This window comes from Triticum aestivum, chromosome 5B (genome assembly GCF_018294505.1).
Source record: "Triticum aestivum cultivar Chinese Spring chromosome 5B, IWGSC CS RefSeq v2.1, whole genome shotgun sequence".
NCBI classification, from domain to species: domain Eukaryota; kingdom Viridiplantae; phylum Streptophyta; class Magnoliopsida; order Poales; family Poaceae; genus Triticum; species Triticum aestivum.
This window is the reverse complement of record NC_057807.1, coordinates 379,453,841-379,472,426: the sequence shown is the minus strand read 5'-3', so window position 1 is coordinate 379,472,426 and position 18,586 is coordinate 379,453,841.

Genomic DNA, 18,586 nt, shown 5'->3' with positions numbered 1-18,586 from the left:
AGAACAAAAGGAGGAAGAGTGGATTGATCACCAGTGCCCACCTTCTAATGAGAGTAACTCTTTAACTCATACATTGTTTAATTTCCCTTCGTGCTTACCGAAGGAAGATTGCTATGATCTCTTTGATTCATTTGAAATATCCCGTTTTGATGAACTTGATGCTTGCTATGCTTGTGGCCATGATGCCAATATGAATTATGCTTATGGAGATGAACTTGGTATAGTTCCTTATGTTAAGAATGAAATTTTTTCTATTGCACCCACGCATGATAGTCCTATTATCTTTCTGAATTCTCCCAACTACACCTTATCGGAGAAGTTTGCGCTTATTAAGAATTATATTGATGGGTTGTGTTTTACTATTGCACATGATGATTTTGATAAATATAATATGCATGTGCTTGCTGCTCCTACTTGCAATTATTATGAGAGAGGAACTACATCTCCATCTCTCTATGTTTCCAATACGATAAAATTGCAAGAAACTGTTTATACTATGCATTGGCCTTTACTTTGTGTGCATGAATTATTCTTTTATAACATGCCGATGCATTGGAAGAGAATTAGACTTCATCATTACGTGATATATGTTACTTTGTGCTCACTACTAAATTACAAATCATTGTTAATTAAAATTGGCTTTGATATACCTTGGGATCCGGGTGGATCCATTACTTGAGCACTATATGCCTAGCTTAATGGCTTTAAAGAAAGCACTGCCAGGGAGACAACCTGGAAGTTTTAGAGAGTCATTTATTTCTGTTGAGTGCTTTTATAAAGTTTAAAAACAAAATAAAATAAAGAGGGCAACCTAAAACTTTTTCAAAAAGAAAAGTGAAAGTGAGAGAGACGAGCATTGTTAAAGTGGGAGCATGCCTTGAACTTTGTTCATGGCCATGGAAACTTTGTGAATATTGAATTACAGAAACTTTTCAAAAAAAAGCATCCCCTTGTATAAATCCATTGTATTATAAAAATAATGTGCCAAGATCTGCCTTTAAGATGATTAGATTGCTTGTTTGGTTTGTGCGGTGCAAAAACAGAAACTTTGTCTATAGTGCGTGATTTTACATTTTTTTTACTGGAAAGTCAAACGCTTCTGAAACTTTTTGCACAGTACTTCTATAAAAATTGTTTATTTTGTCCTAATTTTTCAGAATTTTTGGAGTTACATAAGTATGCTGGATGTTTAGATTACTACAGACTGTCTTGTTTAAGACAAATTCTGTTTTTGATGCATTGTTTTGCTCATTTTGATGAAACTATCGATTGTATCGGTGGTATAAGCCATGGAAAAGGTATATTACAGTAGCTACAATGCAAAAAAAAATATGAATGGGTTTGCAACAGTACTTAAAGTGGTGATTTGTTTTATTATACTAACGGATCTCACGAGGGTTTTGTTAAGTTTTGTGTGATTGAAGTTTTGAAGTTTTGGGTGAGATCACAATGGATGAAGGAAAAAGGAGTGGCAAGAGCATAAGCTTGGGGATGCCCGAGGCACCCCAAAGTAATATTGAAGGATTTCCAAGCAACTAAGCTTGGGGATGCCCCGGAGGGCATCCCCTCTTTCTTCTAACAATCATCGGTAGTTTTACTTGGAGCTATATTTTTATTCGTCACATGATATGCGTAAATCTTGGAGCGTCGTGTGTTCTTTATTTTTCTTTTAATAAATGCACCATGCTGGTATGAGATAGTCCTTGGTTGATTTATAGAATGCTTCATGCACTTCGCTTATATCTTTTGAGTATGGTTTTATAGAATGCTTCATGTGCTTCACACTTCACTTATATCATTTGAAGTTTGGATTGCCTGTTTCCCTACACATAGAAAACCGCCATTTGTAGAATGCTCTTTTGCTTCACTTATATTTGTTAGAGCGTGGGCATATCTTTTGTAGAAAGAACTAAACTCTCTTGCTTCACTTATGTCTATTTAGAGAGTTGACAGGAATTGGCCATTCACATGGTTAGTCATAAAATCCTACATAACTTGTAGATCACTGAATATGATATATTTGATTCCTTGCAATAGTTCTGCAATATCAAGATGGTGATATTAGAGTCATGCTTGTGAGTAATTGTGGGCTGGTAGAAATACTTGTGTTAAGGTTTGTGATTCTCGAAGCATGCACATGTGGTGAACCGTTATGTGATGAAGTCGGAGCATGATTTATTTTTTGATTGTCTTCCTTATGAGTGGTGGTCGGGGACGAGCGATGGTCTTTTCCTACCAATCTATCCCCCTAGGAGCATGCGCGTAGTACTTTGTTTCGATAGCTAATAGACTTTTGCAATAAGTATGTGAGTTCTTTATAACTAATGTTGAGTCCATGGATTATACACTCTCACCCTTCCATCATTGCTAGCCTCTTCGATACTATGTATTGCCCTTTCTCACCTCGAGAGTCGGTGCAAACTTCACCGGTGCATCCAAACCCCGTGATATGATACGCTCTATCACACATAAGCCTCCTTATATCTTCTTCAAAACAGCCACCATACCTACCTATCATGGCATTTCCATAGCCATTCCGAGATATATTGCCATGCAACTTCCATCATCATCATATACATGACTTGAGCATTCATTGTCATATTGCTTTGCATGATCGTAAGATAGCTAGCACAATATTTTCATGGCTTGTCCATTTTTTGATATCTTTGCTACGCTAGATCATTGCACATCCTAGTACACTACCAGAGGCATTCATATAGAGTCATATTGTTGTAGATATCGAGTGGTAATATTGAGTTGTAAGTAAATAAAAGTGTGATGATCATCATTATTAGAGCATTGTCCCAGTGAGGGAAGGATGATGGAGACTATGAATCCCCCACAAGTCGGGATGAGACTCCGGACAAAAAAATAAAATAATAAAAAAAGGCCAAAAAAAGGAGAGAGCCAAAAAAAGAGAAAACAAAAAAATGAGAGAAAAAGAGAGAAGGGGCAATGCTACTATCCTTTTACCACACTTATGCTTCAAAGTAGCACCATGATCTTCATGATAGAGAGCCTCCTATGTTGTCACTTTCATATACTAGTGGGCATTTTTCATTATAGAACTTGGCTTGTATATTCCAATGACGGGCATCCTCAAAGTGCCCTAGGTCTTCGTGAGCAAGCAAGTTGGATGCACACCCACTTAGTTTCTTTTTGAGCTTTCATGCACATTCCAACAGAGAGAGAGAGATCCAATCTCGGAGGGGCTCCCGCCCCTCCGCCGCCATGGAGGCCATGGACCAGAGGGGAAACCCTTCTCCCATCTAGGGGGAAGGTCAAGGAAGAAGAAGAAGGAGGGGCGCTCTCTCCCCCTCTCTACCTGGGGCGCCGGAACGCTGCCGGGGCCATCATCATGACGACGATCCACACTAACAACTTCGCCGCCGTCACCACCAACTCTCTCCCCCTCTACGCAGCGGTGTAACACCTCTTCTTCCTGCTGTAATCTCTACTTAAACATGGTGCTAAACTCTATATATTATTTCCCAATGATGTATGGCTATTCTATGATGTTTGAGTAGATCCGTTTTGTCCTATGGGTTGATTGATGATCGTGATTGGTTTGAGTTGCATGTTTTATTATTGGTGCTTTCCTATGGTGCTCTCTATGTCGCGCAAGCGTGAGGGATCCCTGCTGTAGGGTTTACAATATGTTCATGATTTGCTTATGGTGGGTGGTGTGAGTGACAGAAGCACAGACCCGAGTAAGTAGGTTGTTTGCGTATGGGAATAAAGAGGACTTGATACTTTAAAGCTATGGTTGGCTTTTACCTTAATGATCTTTAGTAGTTATGGATGTTTGCTAGAGTTCCAATCATGAGTGCATATGATCCAAGAAGAGAAAGTATGTTAGCTTATGTCTCTCCCTCATATAAAATTGCAATAGTGATTACCGGTCTAGTTATCGATTGCCTAGGGACAAATAACTTTCTCATGACAAAAAGCTCTCTACTAAACTAATTAGTTGTGTCTTTATCTAAACAACCCCTATATTTTATTTACGTGATCTTTATTATCTTGCAAACCTATCCACCAACACCTACAAAGTACTTCTAGTTTCATACTTAAAGCGAACGTTAAACGTGCGTAGAGTTGTATCAATGGTCGATAGAACTGGAGGCAATATTTATTCTACCTTTAGCTCCTCGTTGGGTTCGACACTCTTATTTATTGAGAAAGGCTACAACCGATCCCCTATACTTGTGGGTTATCATCCATGGCCCCGCAAGCTGCCTGGAGCTAGCAGAGCATCGGGTCGCCGGCTAGCTTCTCGTCGTCGCCACAGCCCTGTGGATGCACACCCTCGCCTGGCTATGCCGATGGTGATGCGCATGGCGGATTCAACCCCAACATCACCTTTCTGCATGGGCAGCACGCCTCACCCTCCGGTCTGAACCCCGACCAGCACACGCTCTCGCACGCGTTCGCCGGCGTCTAGTACCCCCCGTACACCTACGCCACCTCCCCGACAGCACCACTGTGCCATGGCACCCTGCACTTCTTGCAAGCCTCGTCGTCGCATTTTGGCAACCCCGATGCGATGGAAGCCAACATGGACGAGATCATCACGAGCGGCTCGGCCGCCTCCCACGGGTTCCAGGAGCAAAACAATGCAATGGACCTCGCCAGCGACATGGACGAGGAGCTCGACTACGGTGAGGAGGAGGAGCCGGCGCCTGCGCCTGTGAGGAAAGGGAAAAAGAAGAAGCGAGGGGCCAGGACCGGCGAGCCGCGCGTCAAGTGGACGTCCAAAGAAGACAAGTGCCTCGTTGAAGCATGAAAGATCGTCTGCCTCGACCCGATGAACGGCACGAACTAGAACACCGACACGTACTGGGAGCGTATCAAGTCGGAGTTCAATGAGCTCAAGTTGGTCGACCCCTACTTCGCCACCATCCACATGCAGCGCGGCTCGAAGACCATGTCGAACCATTGGGCGATCATCCAAACGGCCTGCAACAAATGGCATGGGATCATCAAGGAGATCACGGCTCGCCCGGAACGCGGTGCCAACGTTGAGGGTCAAGTGTGCACAAACATCGGCTCTCGCTTCTTTTCGTCGTGTGCGTCGCCGACACTAGTTCTTCGACGCAGATGGTTCGGATGTTCGCCATGTACCGCCAGGATGGCAGCACCGACCAAGAGTTCAAGTACCTCCACGTGTTATCCCGGATCGAGAAGTGTGAGAAGTGAGCGGATGTCCGGCGCACCCTCGCCAAGGCCAAGGAGACGTACAAGCCAGACGCGCCCATGTTGGGGGCGGCGGATGGGCGACCTGACGGCAACAAACGAGCCAAGACGGCGAAGGACGCCGCACCGGCTACCGAGCAGCTGCACGCGTCCATCAAGCAGAGAGCCGGTGTCAGAGGAAGGAGAAATCCGAGGCGCGATAGTCGGTGTTGATGATGAACAGCACCGTCAAGCTCGACCTACTCTGGACCAACATCATCACGAAGAAAAGGAACACCGACCTAGCATTCCTGATGGGCGCGGGCATGTCGACGATGGACGAGTAGGTCAAGGCGTGGTACCTGGTAGAGCGCGGCCTCATCTTGAACCAGATGCTGTTGATGACCGCACAAACTCCCACGCTGACCCCAATGTCGCCACCAAGCCCGAGGGATGATGCCTCCATGATGCCCAGCACCGAAGCCGCACTGGCGTCGACCAGCCCGAGCACGCCGACTCCCGCCAGGTCGATGCCGGAGGAGCACGCCATCATTTGATGCATTGGCTACGCGACCTTCCTTTTGAACGACGAACTTTCGAGTATGATTGATTGCCGAACTGTGGATGGTGAGCGCTGAACTTGTGGCTTTTTTTGGGTAGCGGGAAATGTCTAATTTGAATTTATACGCGTCTCAGGGCTGAAACTTGGGGGCGTGGCTGGGAAATAGATTGCCTCCAGAGCCAAAAAATCGTCGACCGAAGGACCAAACCACAATCGTCGGGTGCGCCTGGGGCCGAACGAGTGGAGATGCTCCAAGAAGCATGAAGAGAGCAAGACTACAAAAATCCTAGCACTCAATGTTGAGTGACCGATAAATGAATTTCAGGCATTGCACCATGATATCTTTTCTAGCTGCACTTTTATGCCCAGCGGGGGAGATATGGGAGGGGGAGGGCTTTGAAGAAAATTTATTCCAGTTTTTTCCGTTCATCAACAATTTTATGCCAACCAAAACCGACATAATTAAAAAAAATGAGAGCAGAGTACCCATATACCGTAGCCGTAAACTTGGGCAATGATTTGTATAACCTCCCCTATAGGATAATATTCTATTTTTGGCCTACAAACCTGAACAAACTCTATAGTGAAGGGATATAATTAGTGAAAATCATGAAAATAATGATAGCATTGTATAATTGGTTAGTGTAATTGAAACTTGATAGTTACGAGGGGGCAGCAGCCAGTTGGTATGAATGCAGGACATGAAATCAAAATTTGTAGAGCCAAAAGAGAAGGATCAAAATAATGAATGCAGGACATGAAATCAAAATTTGTAGAGTCAAAACTTGATAGTTACGAGGAGGCACCAGCTAGTTGGGAGTCATGACTAGTAGAAATATCAACAATTTTATGAGCCCGTAGATGAGCTTGTGGTCTCTCAAATGACAACTATCCCAGTTATTAACCCAAAAAATATATTTGCACAAGTGTTAATATTTCAAAAGAACATCATCACAACAGTTGACCTAATTTTTTGAAATAAGCTTATTGTATTTTGGAGATGAAGCATGTACCTCGGCAAAACCCTCAATGGCAATTACTATTACCCAGGAAAATAAGTAGCTAAGGAATTGTTTTTATATACATTCATGACATAGTCAAGTTCATACAGATAAATCAAGAAGCATAAGGAGAGCAACACTTAAATCATAGGACTCGATGTTGAGTAATGGGGATGTGTTGAGGATATAACTACTGAGTGTAAACCGCCCAGGAGGGGCCGGTTCACGCTCATCCGTATTGAAGCCCATGAAGATAAAGAAGATGGCGCTCTACTAGTAAAGCTTAGAGGCCCAGAGCCCAAAGGCAGATTAGGGCCCATAGTTGTAAACCGCCATAGTTGTATAACTTGTGTTGTAAGTTAGGGAAAGGAATAGACCGAGCCGGACACTTGTATGAGCCGGCCTCGAAACTCTGTAAACCGGTCGGGCGTCAACCTGTGTATATAAAGGGACGACCCGGCGGTGGTTCAGGGACAAGAAAAAACAAGTCTGGACTCAGGCAAGCGTATTTGCTCCCTGATCATCGAAACCCCAATAATCCCATCACAACTAGACGTAGGCTTTTACCTTCATCGTAAGGGGCTGAATTAGTATAAAACTCTCGTGTCCCTTGTCCGGTTTAACCCCTTTTTGCTAATCTCGTTGCGATGGCTCCATGACTAAGTCCTTCTGCTAGGACATCTGACGTGTTAATTCCATGACAGTTGGCGCCCACCATGGGGCTATCGCACGATGGTTTCAAGTTCTTAAAGGGCAACTTTGAAGGACTCAAAGGGTACGCGGTTGGCCGAATGACCAAGAGTCGTTGCGGCAAGATCTACATCAACGACGCACGCTGGGGCCTCGAGGCCGGCTCAATCGAGTATGGGTACCCGGTCCCCTTTAGCGGAATTCATGTCTTCATCAACAAGATCGGCGAACTGGGCCGTGAACCGGACATCTCCACCGACCTCGTCGAAATGGCTCAGTGTGCAAGTCCTGCCCGGGTTCAGCCTGCCATGAAGCGTGCGTTCGTAGGGTTCATCCATGGTGCGGAATCTGAACCGGTGTCTGACGGTGAGACAGCCATCTATTCAGATGGTGAATCATCCACTGGCGAAACCGAGTCACTGTATCAGTTGCAAGATGGCCGGATCGGGGGATGCTCCGATGGCGACAGTATCCCGGGCCCCCTTGAACCGCCAAAACGGGTTGCAATTTTCATGGCTGGTACGCAGCCCACCGTGCAATCTTCATCCACAACAGCAATGATCTCCAGATCAGCAGCCACGGCAGGAGGCCCGGCGCGCCGGCCGGCTCAAGTTCTTGCCGGTTTGCTGGACGCTTTGACGGCATTGTTGACCACAACAGTCACCCCGGAGACCCAAGTTCAGCATAATGCGGATGTTGCAAAGCTAAAGGATCAGATAACTCAGGCCAAGGCGGACTTGGCGGCTAAGGAGGCCATGATGGCTGAATAACGGGCCGCTTTGGATGCCCAATCACAACAGATCCAGGTGCAGAATTACCGGCTTCTGTTGGATCAGAATGCGTCAAACGAAGTAATGAGAAGGAAGTACCAGTCTCATTTGCCACAGATTTATGAGGGTATGAATCTCTTCAACACGCCAGGAGCCGTCCCCAGTAATCCGATAGCAGTACAACGGACCGACGCACCAGGGGTGGCACCGGATCAGCCACGGATGATGGACCCGCCTTGACGGACGGACAACCCGCCGCAATATGTAACAACGCCACCGGGTCACTTCTCTAGCCCTTTGGATAACATGATCGCTACAGCATCGCGTTTGGCAGCTATTCCGATGGAGGGTGACTCACTAGCAGCGATTGAGACGTGACGGGCCAGGGATCTTCTTCAAACCGTTGTCGTGCAGCAGCAGGCTTATTCCTACAGCCGAGACAGAATACATTCAACCCCCCGTCCGAGCAAGAGTTATAGCAGGCACATGGATGAACCAGCCATGTCAAGAAGTGTGCGGCGTCATGATGCCCCTCGCGGGCCTAATCAGGCGCATGGCGGTTTGAATGCTCAGGATGTGGTGAACAACGGCAGAGCACGGCGCGAAGCAGAGTTAGCAGCACAATACCAGAATCAACCCGCTCCGGTTCAGCCAGCGGCGTCAGTTGAACGTGGTTTGGCCTTTAGCTCTTGGGGAGTACCATGCCTCACCCCGGCTCTGCGTAATGTGCGGCTGCCCAAGGATTTCAAGGGTCCGTGTAAAGTGCCTAATTATACCGCTGATCAGCCCCCGGAGGCGTGGGTTAAAAGTTATGAGATGGCAATGGAGATGCTAGATGTGGATGAAGCGGCATGTGCAAAATATTTCACCATGATGTTAGAAGGAACGGCTCGTACCTGGTTGAAGAGCCTGCCCGTTAACTCGATCATTTGATGGGATGAGTTGAAGGCCAAATTTATAGCAAACATCAAGGATACATGCAAGCAACCCATGTCCATTGTGGATCTGGCGGCTTGTGTCCAAGGAGAGAATGAATCGACAACCCATTGGGTGCGTCGGGTTTCAGAAATTTTGCATTCGTCAGGCCGCATCAACCCCAACACGGCAATTCTGACCTTGGAAGGTAATTGCCGGTTTAAGTCACTGAAGATGAAGTTGGGATGGCTCAAGCGTCACTGCAATGATATGGGAACTCTCATGGCGACTCTGGTTAAGTATGCTGATTCTGATAATACCAAGGACCCCGATTCTGACGAAGAAAGGCAGGAGAAGGGAAAGAAGAATACCGGTTCAAAAGGACTTCATAACCAGGAGAGCCACGGGAACAATGGGTAAGCGTAAAGCGGACAATTCATATTTCGTGGCTAACACCAGTATGCAGGGTAATATGCAGCATCGTAAGGGTAAACCGCCCCAGCGCGATGGAGGCATGAATCTGGAACGTTTGTTAAACCAGCCCTGCCCAAAGCACGGGACAAAGGAGGTTCCGGCCACACACCTCTGGAAGGATTGTCACGTCATGAGGGAATTCAAAAACTCTAATCTCTTCCGGTATGATCAGGGTCCATCCGGTGGTTCCGGTCCAGGGTTTCATGAGCCGGGTTACGGTGGTGGCGGCTCAGACTCAGGATTTCAGAATAACCAGGGCAATCAGAAGAACCAAGATGGTCACAATCAGCAGAGTAATCAGGGGAATCAGCAGCAGTCGGGTTATCAGAGCGACCCAAAACAGTTAGACGGTGGACAGTATCATGTCTTCACTACTAGTTTGTGCAAGCGCGATCAGAAGCTCCATAAAAGGGCAGTAAACTCTGTTGAACCGGCAGTGCCCCGTTATCTACGCTGGTCTGAGCAGCCTATTGTCTGGAGTCGGGAGGATCATCCGCCCTGGGTTGACAATCCAGGCCACCTAGCTTTGGTGGTTGCACCATAGGTTGGAGGTTATAAGTTCACCAAGGTACTCATTGACGGAGGGAGTAGTATCAATATCTTGTATTACGAAACCTTCCGGCGTATGGGGTTGACAGATAAGAACCTTGGACCGTCAAACACCGTCTTTCATGGAGTGGTGCCTGGTAACTCGGCTTATCCAGTTGGTAAGATAGCTCTGGAGGTGGTCTTTGGAGATGATTATGATTCAAGATCCGAGATAGTGACCTTTGAAGTGGTCAAGATCAGAAGCCCGTATCATGCCTTGTTTGGACGGCCGGTTTATGCTAAATTCATGGCAAGGCCGTGTTATGTCTATCTACAGTTCAAAATGCCGGGTCATAAAGGGACCATCACGGTTCATGGTAGCCGTAAGATTACGCTAGAATGCGAGGAAGGTGATGCGGCATATGCTGAATCAGTTTGTGCAACGGAGGAGTTGAAGTTTTATAAGGACAATGTTGATCCGGCAGACATGACTTCTCTAAAGAAGCCCACTACAGAGCATGATCCGGCTTTGAAGTTTAAATCGGCTGATGAGACTAAATTGATTGATTTTGTTCCTGGAGATTCATCCAAGCAGTTGAGCATCAACGTCAACTTGGATCCAAAATAGGAAAGCGCGCTCATCGAGTTCATCCGTGAGAACCGGGACATCTTTGCATGGAAACCTTCTGACATGCCAGGTGTACCGAGGGAACTCGCTGAGCACACTCTTAATATTGATCTGAAGTTCAAACCGGTCAAACAGTTTCTTCGCCGCTTTAATGAGGAGCGGCGCAAGGCCATTGGAGAAGAGGTAGCCCGGCTATTGGCGGCAGGGTTTATCGTGGAAGTGTTTCACCCAAAGTGGTTGGCTAATCCGGTGCTGGTACTTAAGAAAAATGGCACTTGGCGTATGTGTGTGGACTACACAGATTTGAACAAAGCTTGCCCAGCTGATCCCTTTGCCCTCCCTCGTATTGACCAAATCATTAATGCTACGGCGGGTTGTGAGCATTTGAGTTTCTTGGATGCGTATTCTGGTTATCATCAGATTAAGATGTCAGTTAAGGACCAGGAGAAGACATCTTTCATCACTCCCTTTGGAGCCTTCTATTATGTGTCTATGCCCTTTGGGCTCAAGAGTGCCCAGGCAACTTATCAGCGTTGTGTGCAGAATTGTCTTCATACTCAGATTGGGCGCAATGTTCATGCCTATGTGGATGACATTGTGGTGAAGTCCAGGAAGGCCGAGACACTCATAACTGATTTACAAGAAACCTTTGATAGCTTGAGAGTTTATGAAATGATGCTCAATCTGGCTAAGTGTGTCTTTGGTGTTCTGGCTGGCAAACTCTTGGGTTTTCTGGTGTCCAACCGGGGCACTGAGGCTAATCCGGAAAATATCAAGGCTATCACATCCCTGGCTAAACCGGCATGTATCAATGATGTTCAACGTTTGGCGGGTCGTATCGCGGCTTTGAGCCGGTTTATCAGCAGGTTGGGAGAAAAGGCGATCCCTCTGTATCAGATGCTGAAGAAGATAGACAGTTTTGTCTGGAGCGATGCTGCTGATGCGGCGTTTGAGGACTTGAAGAAGCAGTTGGCTGAACCGCCGGTTCTTGCTGCTCTAGTTGATAAGGAGCCACTATTGTTATACGTGGCTGCTAATGCCCGGGCTGTGAGCGTAGCTATTGTGGTGGAGCGCAAGGAGGCTAGGAAGGAGTACCCGGTTCAAAGGCCGGTTTATTATATCAGCGAAGTGCTCATTGAGTCAAAGCAAAGATATCCGCATTGGTAGAAGCTGGTATACGGGGTTTTTATGGCAAGCCGGAAGCTTAAGCAGTATTTTCAAGGTCATCCCATCACAGTGGTTAGTTCTACTCCTTTGGAGGATATAATCCAGAACAGGGAGGCAACTGGCCGGGTTGCTAAGTGGGCTATTGAGCTTGGGCCACATGGTTTGAAGTATATGCCTCGAACAGCTATCAAATCCCAGGCCCTTGTGGATTTCATCAATGATTGGACAGAGTTGCAGATACCGGAGGACAAACCGGACCATACATACTGGACTATTCACTTCCATGGGTCCAGGCAGTTGGAGGGCTCGGGGGCTGGAGTTGTCCTTACTTCCCCTCGAGGTGATAAAATTCATTATGTTATTTGCTTAATATTCCCTTGTACTAACAATGCAGCTGAGTATGAAGCCTTACTCCATGGTCTTCGAGTGGCTAAGGAAATGAACTTAAGCCGAGTCAGATGCTTTGGAGACTCGGATCTGGTAGCCCAGCAAGTTTCAGGTACTTGGGATTCCAAGGATCCACTCATGGCGGCTTACCGACGAGAGGTGGATATTGTTGCTGGTCACTTCAAGGGTTATCAAGTGGAGCACATTGATCGGCGCAGAAATGAGGCAGCTGATGCTTTAAGCCGGCTAGGGTCTAAGCGTAAACCGGTGCCACCCAATACCTTTCTGGATGTCTTGTACAACCTGTCCGTTCAGTTGCCTATAGAGGAGGACCTCGTTATTCCTGATCCGGAGCACAGTTGGTGGCCGCTTTACACATTATTCCGGATTGGACGGTTCCATACTTGGCGTATATGAACCAGGGCGAGTTACCAGAAGATGCAGTTTTAGCCAGACAGATAGTCCGGCGGTCCAAGTCCATGGTTATTCACAACGGCGAGTTACACCGTTGCAGTATCTTTGGTGTGTTCCAGCGCTGTATTTCTCCTGAAGAAGGCCGTGAGATTTTACGAGAGATCCACGAAGGGGACTATGGTCATCATGCCGGTTCAAAATCCTTGATTGCTAAAGCATTTCGTCATGGTTTCTATTGGTTGATGGCTCATGCTGAGGCTGAAGACTTGGTGTAGCGGTGCGATGGTTGTCAGAAATTCTCACGACGAGCTCATGTTCCGGCTCAGGAGCTACGGATGATTCCCATCACTTGGCCGTTTGCTACCTGGGGGCTTGACATGGTAGGGCCTTTCAAGGGATCCAAGGATAAGAAGACCCACCTGTTGGTGGCAGTTGATAAGTTTACTAAATGGGTTGAAGCGGAGCCAGTGAGCAAGTGTGCAGCCACGGCGGTTCAATTCATCAAAAAGGTGATCTTCCGTTTTAGCTTTCCACACAGCATTATCACAGATAATGGCACGAACCTCTCCAAGGGAGAGATGGAGTTCTTTTGTCAACGAGAACACATCCGGCTTGATGTGGCATCGGTGGCTCACCCCCAATCTAATGGTCAAGCTAAGAGAGCCAATCAGGAAATCTTGAAGGGCATCAAGCCCCTGCTTATGGTTCCTTTGAAGAGGACACCGGGTTGTTGGGTGGAGGAGTTACCATCTGTGTTATGGAGCATAAACACCACCCCAAACCGATCTACATGTTATACACCTTTCTTCATGGTTTATGGGGCAGAAGCGGTACTCCCAAGTGATATTCGTCATGACTCGCCCCGGGTTGCCAATTATGTTGAAGCGGACAACGAGCAAGCACGTCAAGAAGCACTGGACCTGTTAGATGAAAAACAGGACATGGCATTGGCTCGTTCGGCGGTTTATCAGCAAGACCTGTGGCATTATCACAGCCGCCGGGTTAGAACAAGAACCTTTCAAGAAGGCGACTTAGTGCTCCGGCTCATCCAAGATCAGACCGATATGCACAAGTTATCCCCACCTTGGGAAGGGCCCTTTGTGGTCAGCAAGAATCTGCACAACGGATCATACTACCTCATCGACGTTCGTGAGCACAAAGACTCAAGAAAATCAGAGGAAGAGACCCGTCGGCCGTGGAATATCCCTCTTCTACGGCCTTACTACACCTGAGTCATAGGCTCTCATTATGTACATATTTTGACAATGTATATATTATGATCAATATAATAAACCGACATCCTTGCTACAAGGAGGGTCTCCGCCGTTCTTCCAATATTTCTTAGTTACAAGGGGGCTTCTGCTTACAAAGAGATGTCCTGTTTTGTCCATTAAACCGGCTATTATGCCACAATACAGCTTGGGAGCTTCACACTCAAGGTGCCAAAGAGAGTATTGTTGTTAACAGCACAACTCAAACATAGGCACCCATTGAGCACAGCTCACAAAGTTACTTGGGGGCTCTTTGTGTAAAGTAACAAAGAGTTTGAAAGGACCCTTGTAATTGGGTATCGACCCACAGCTTGGAAGCCTGGTGTATTCACCTAAAACCCCGGGTTAACCTTCCTTCATCAAGTAAGCCACTCCTATCCAGGTAATCCTGGCATGACCCGCCGAACATTTGACAAGTTACGCTTATACAGACCCTGAACTTGTCAAAGTTAAAATGACGATTGGTTAGTTGGAGGCCCATCTTAAAAAGCTTTGTCAAATGGTTTAACTCAGCGGCCTGGCAGCCCACAAAAAGCCTCGAATTTGGGCCTGGCAGCCCTCGAAAAGCCTCGACTACAAGTTTTATTTGATTTTGTTTTTTGCAAGTTTTATCTCTTTTTGATCAAATTCTAAACCGGCATTTATTGACTCATTCAGACTATATGTCATTTCATCAACCCGGTGTTTCTTAACCCGGTGTGGCTTACAGTTATCAGCTTGTAACACCCACGATGCGGCTATATCTCCCACGTGTCTAAGCACGACTTAGAGGCATAACCGCATGGTGGTTTTGTCGCAAGAAGGGTCATCTTCACACAATCCCATGTAATGAACAAGAATGGGATAAAGAGAGTTGGCTTACAATCGCCACTTCACACAATACATAAATTAAGATCATACATCATTCAAATACACTCATAGACCGGCTACGGTCAAATTCAAATGAAAAGAAGACAACCCCAAATGCTAGATCCCCGATCGTCCCGACTGGGCTCCTCTACTGATCATCTGGAAACGATACATAGTAACGACCAAGGGCCTCATCAAATTCCCACTTCAGCTCAGTTGCGCCATCTGCGCTGGTATCCTCGGCACCTGCATCTGTTTTGGTAGAATCTGTGAGCCACGGGGACTCAGCAATCTCACACCCGCGAGATCAAGACTATTTAAGCTCATAGGTAGGAAAAGGGGTAATATGGTGGAGCTGCGGCAAGCACTAAGCATATATGGTGGCTAACATACGCAAGTGAGAGCGAGAAGAGAAGCAACGCATCGGTCGTGAAGCTAGAAGTGATCAAGAAGTGATTCTGAAACTACTTACGTCAAGCATAACACAAACCGTGTTCACTTCCCGGACTCCGCCGAGAAGGGACCATCACGGCTACACACCTGGTTGATGTATTTTAATGAAGTCAAGTGTCAAGTTATCTACAACCGGACATTAACAAATTCCCATCTGCCTCATAACCGCGGGCACGACTTTCGAAAGATTATATACCCTGCAGGGGTGTCCCAACTTAGCCCATCACAAGCTCTCACGGTCAACGAAGGATATACCTTCTCCCGGGAAGACCCGATCAGTCTCGGAATCTCGGTTCGCAAAACATTTCGACAATGGTAAAACAAGACCAGCAAAGCCGCCCGATGTGCCGACAAATCCTGATAGGAGTCGCACGTATCTCGTTCTCAGGGCACACCGGATGAGTCAAGCTACGAGTAAAACCAACCCTCAAGTTGCCCCGAGGTGGCCCCGCAGGCTGCTCGGTTCGGACCAACACTCGAAGGAGCACTGGCCCGGGGGGGTTAAAATAAAGATGACCCTTGGGCTCGCGAAAACCCAAGGGAAAAGGGCTTAGGTGGCAAATGGTAAAACCAAGGTTGGGCCTTGCTGGAGGAGTTTTATTCAAAGCGAACTATTAAGGGGGTCCCATAAATCACCCAACCGTGTAAGGAACGCCAAAATCAAGGAACATAACACCGGTATGACGGAAACTGGGGCGGCAAGAGTGGAACAAGTCACCGGGCATAAGGCCGAGCCTCCCACCCTTTACCAAGTATATAAGGTGCATTAATTAAACAGGAGGTATTGTGATATCCCAAAATATCCATGTTCCGACCAGGAACAAACTTCATCTTCACCTGCAACTAACAACGCTATAAGAGGGGCTGAGCAAGAGCGATGACATAGCCAAACAACGGTTTGCTAGGACAGGATGGTTAGGGGTTTGACGTGGCAATAGGGAGGCATGATAAACAATGGCAGGTAGAGCTAATATAGCGATAGAGCGAGTACTAGCAAGCAAAGCTGCGATTAACAGCATGATGCTACTTAGCATGCAACAAGAAACTATGCTACAGCACCCCAACATAAAAACAAAACATATGGCAGTGATCTACAGGAGATCCTTCACAAAAGAGGAACACTGAGCTACGGCTAAATCACATCATAACAGGTTCAAACAAGCATGGTGAAAGTGCAAAAAATATCAGGTTGGACATGGCATAAACAGCATCACGAAGCAATGTTCAGAGCAAGTTATCAACATGCTGCAGAACTTATAATAGCAAAACAAGACATGGCATGAATCTACTCAAAGCCTAGATCAAAAGTCCCTTACTGACCATAAGCCAAAAAGGAACAGAGAATATGATGGCACCCATGTAAACATAGCAAGTTTCGTTAACAGATTCAGCAAATAAAGCATGGCATTGACATAATTACGAAGGCACCTTCGTGAGCTTGATGCACTCACTACAGAGCATCTCATGATAAACTAAGCATACATCCATCAAGAAGACATGGCATAGAAGCTATACATGGGAAGAACAACATCATAGCATACCCGGATCAACTACAACAACCTTGGCCAAATTGAATAACATGTAAACAATCTGCCAGGAAACATTTTGAAGCAAAAGTAGAGCTCGAAAATAATATGCTAGACTAATCCATAATTCCAACCAGGATAATGGATGCATAGAGCATAACCATATGTTCAAAACACCCTTACTGAAGTACCTCAAATTATGCATGGATCTCTCTGTATCAACATGTTTACATGGCATCAAAATTACAGCAGAAGAGGGACTAAAATCAGCAATATCACGAAGCCTAGTTTGCATGCTTGTGCTAGTCACCACATTGATCACAAAAATACATGGTAAGCACCTCTGTAAATAAGACATAGCCTAGTTCAAAACACATTTAGGGATCAAATCCATAGGATGCACACATCAATCATGGCAAAAATGACAAAAGAGCTCGTTCTGATAAGATTCTGAAACTAACATTATGAAGCACTCTTCCAACAGAATTTCGGGCATCAAGATGAGCTCAAATGTAAATGATGCAATGATATGAAATGATATACTCTTCGAGTCGAACAATTCGGTATGCTACACGCCCAAAATGGAGCCACGGGTGCAAAGATGTGGGGTGATGAACATGCAACAAAATTTATGACAGAAAATGACTTAGACGAAAATCGAGGAGAAGAAAAGTCAACCGATGCTTGGATCTGGATCCGGCTGCGCGCGGTCTTCGAGGTTCCTCGCCGGGGATGGAGCTCGGGGCCGGATCTGGGCCGGCGGCGGCTTGAACCGGCCGGGGGCGCGGCGGCCGGCGGCGGAGAGGCGATGACGGCGGCCGGTGCGCAGCGGCGCACGGGGCGGCGGTCGGAGGAGGTCTCGGGCGGCGAGCGCGGCGCCGGAGATGGAGGGCCGGGGCGGCGCGGCTCCGGCCGGGCGGCGCGCGGAGGCCGGCGACGGCGGCGGAGATGGGTGGCGGCGGCGCGGACGACGGGCCGCGGGGGCCTCCCGCGGGCCTGGCGGGCCGGCGGCGGCGGCGGCAGCCGAAGCACCACGTGGCAGGATCCGATTCATCAGGGGCGCGGCAGCGGACGCGTCCGACTCCGTCCGGACGTGTCCGGCGGCGCGGAGAGGAGCGGGGCTAGGGTTAGGGTAGGAAATGATTCGGGGTTTCGGGGGAGGGGTGTTTTTATAGGTAGAAGGAGCTAGGAGTGTCCAAATGAGGTGTAGTTTTCGCCCACACGATCGTGATCCGATGTCGGAGAGCATGGAAGTGACTTAGATGGGTTATTGGGCTGTTTTGGAGGGGTGTTGGGCTGCAACTCATAAGAGGCATTTGCGGATATGCGAATAGCCGTTGGAGTATCAAACGAGCTCCAAATGACCCCAAACTTGACACGTGGTCTACCGGTGCTATACCAGGGCCACTTGGCAAGGCTCGGTCCATTCCGAGAATGTTTAACACCCGCACATGAAAAGAGACAAGAGGGGTGCTCCAGTACATGTGGGAGTGTCAGATTGCGAAACGAACAACGGGGAAAATGCTCAGATGCATGAGACGAACACGTATGCAAATGAGATGCACATGATGACATGATATGATATGCATGACATGAATAAAATGCAAAACAAAAGACAAAACCCAACCACGGAGGGAATATCATATCACATAGCCGAAAATGGCAAGAGTTGGAGTTACAAAGATGGAAAGTTACATCCGGGGTGTTACAACACTCCACCACTACAAGAGGATCTCGTCCCGAGATCTAGGACTGAAAGAACTCCGGATATTCAGA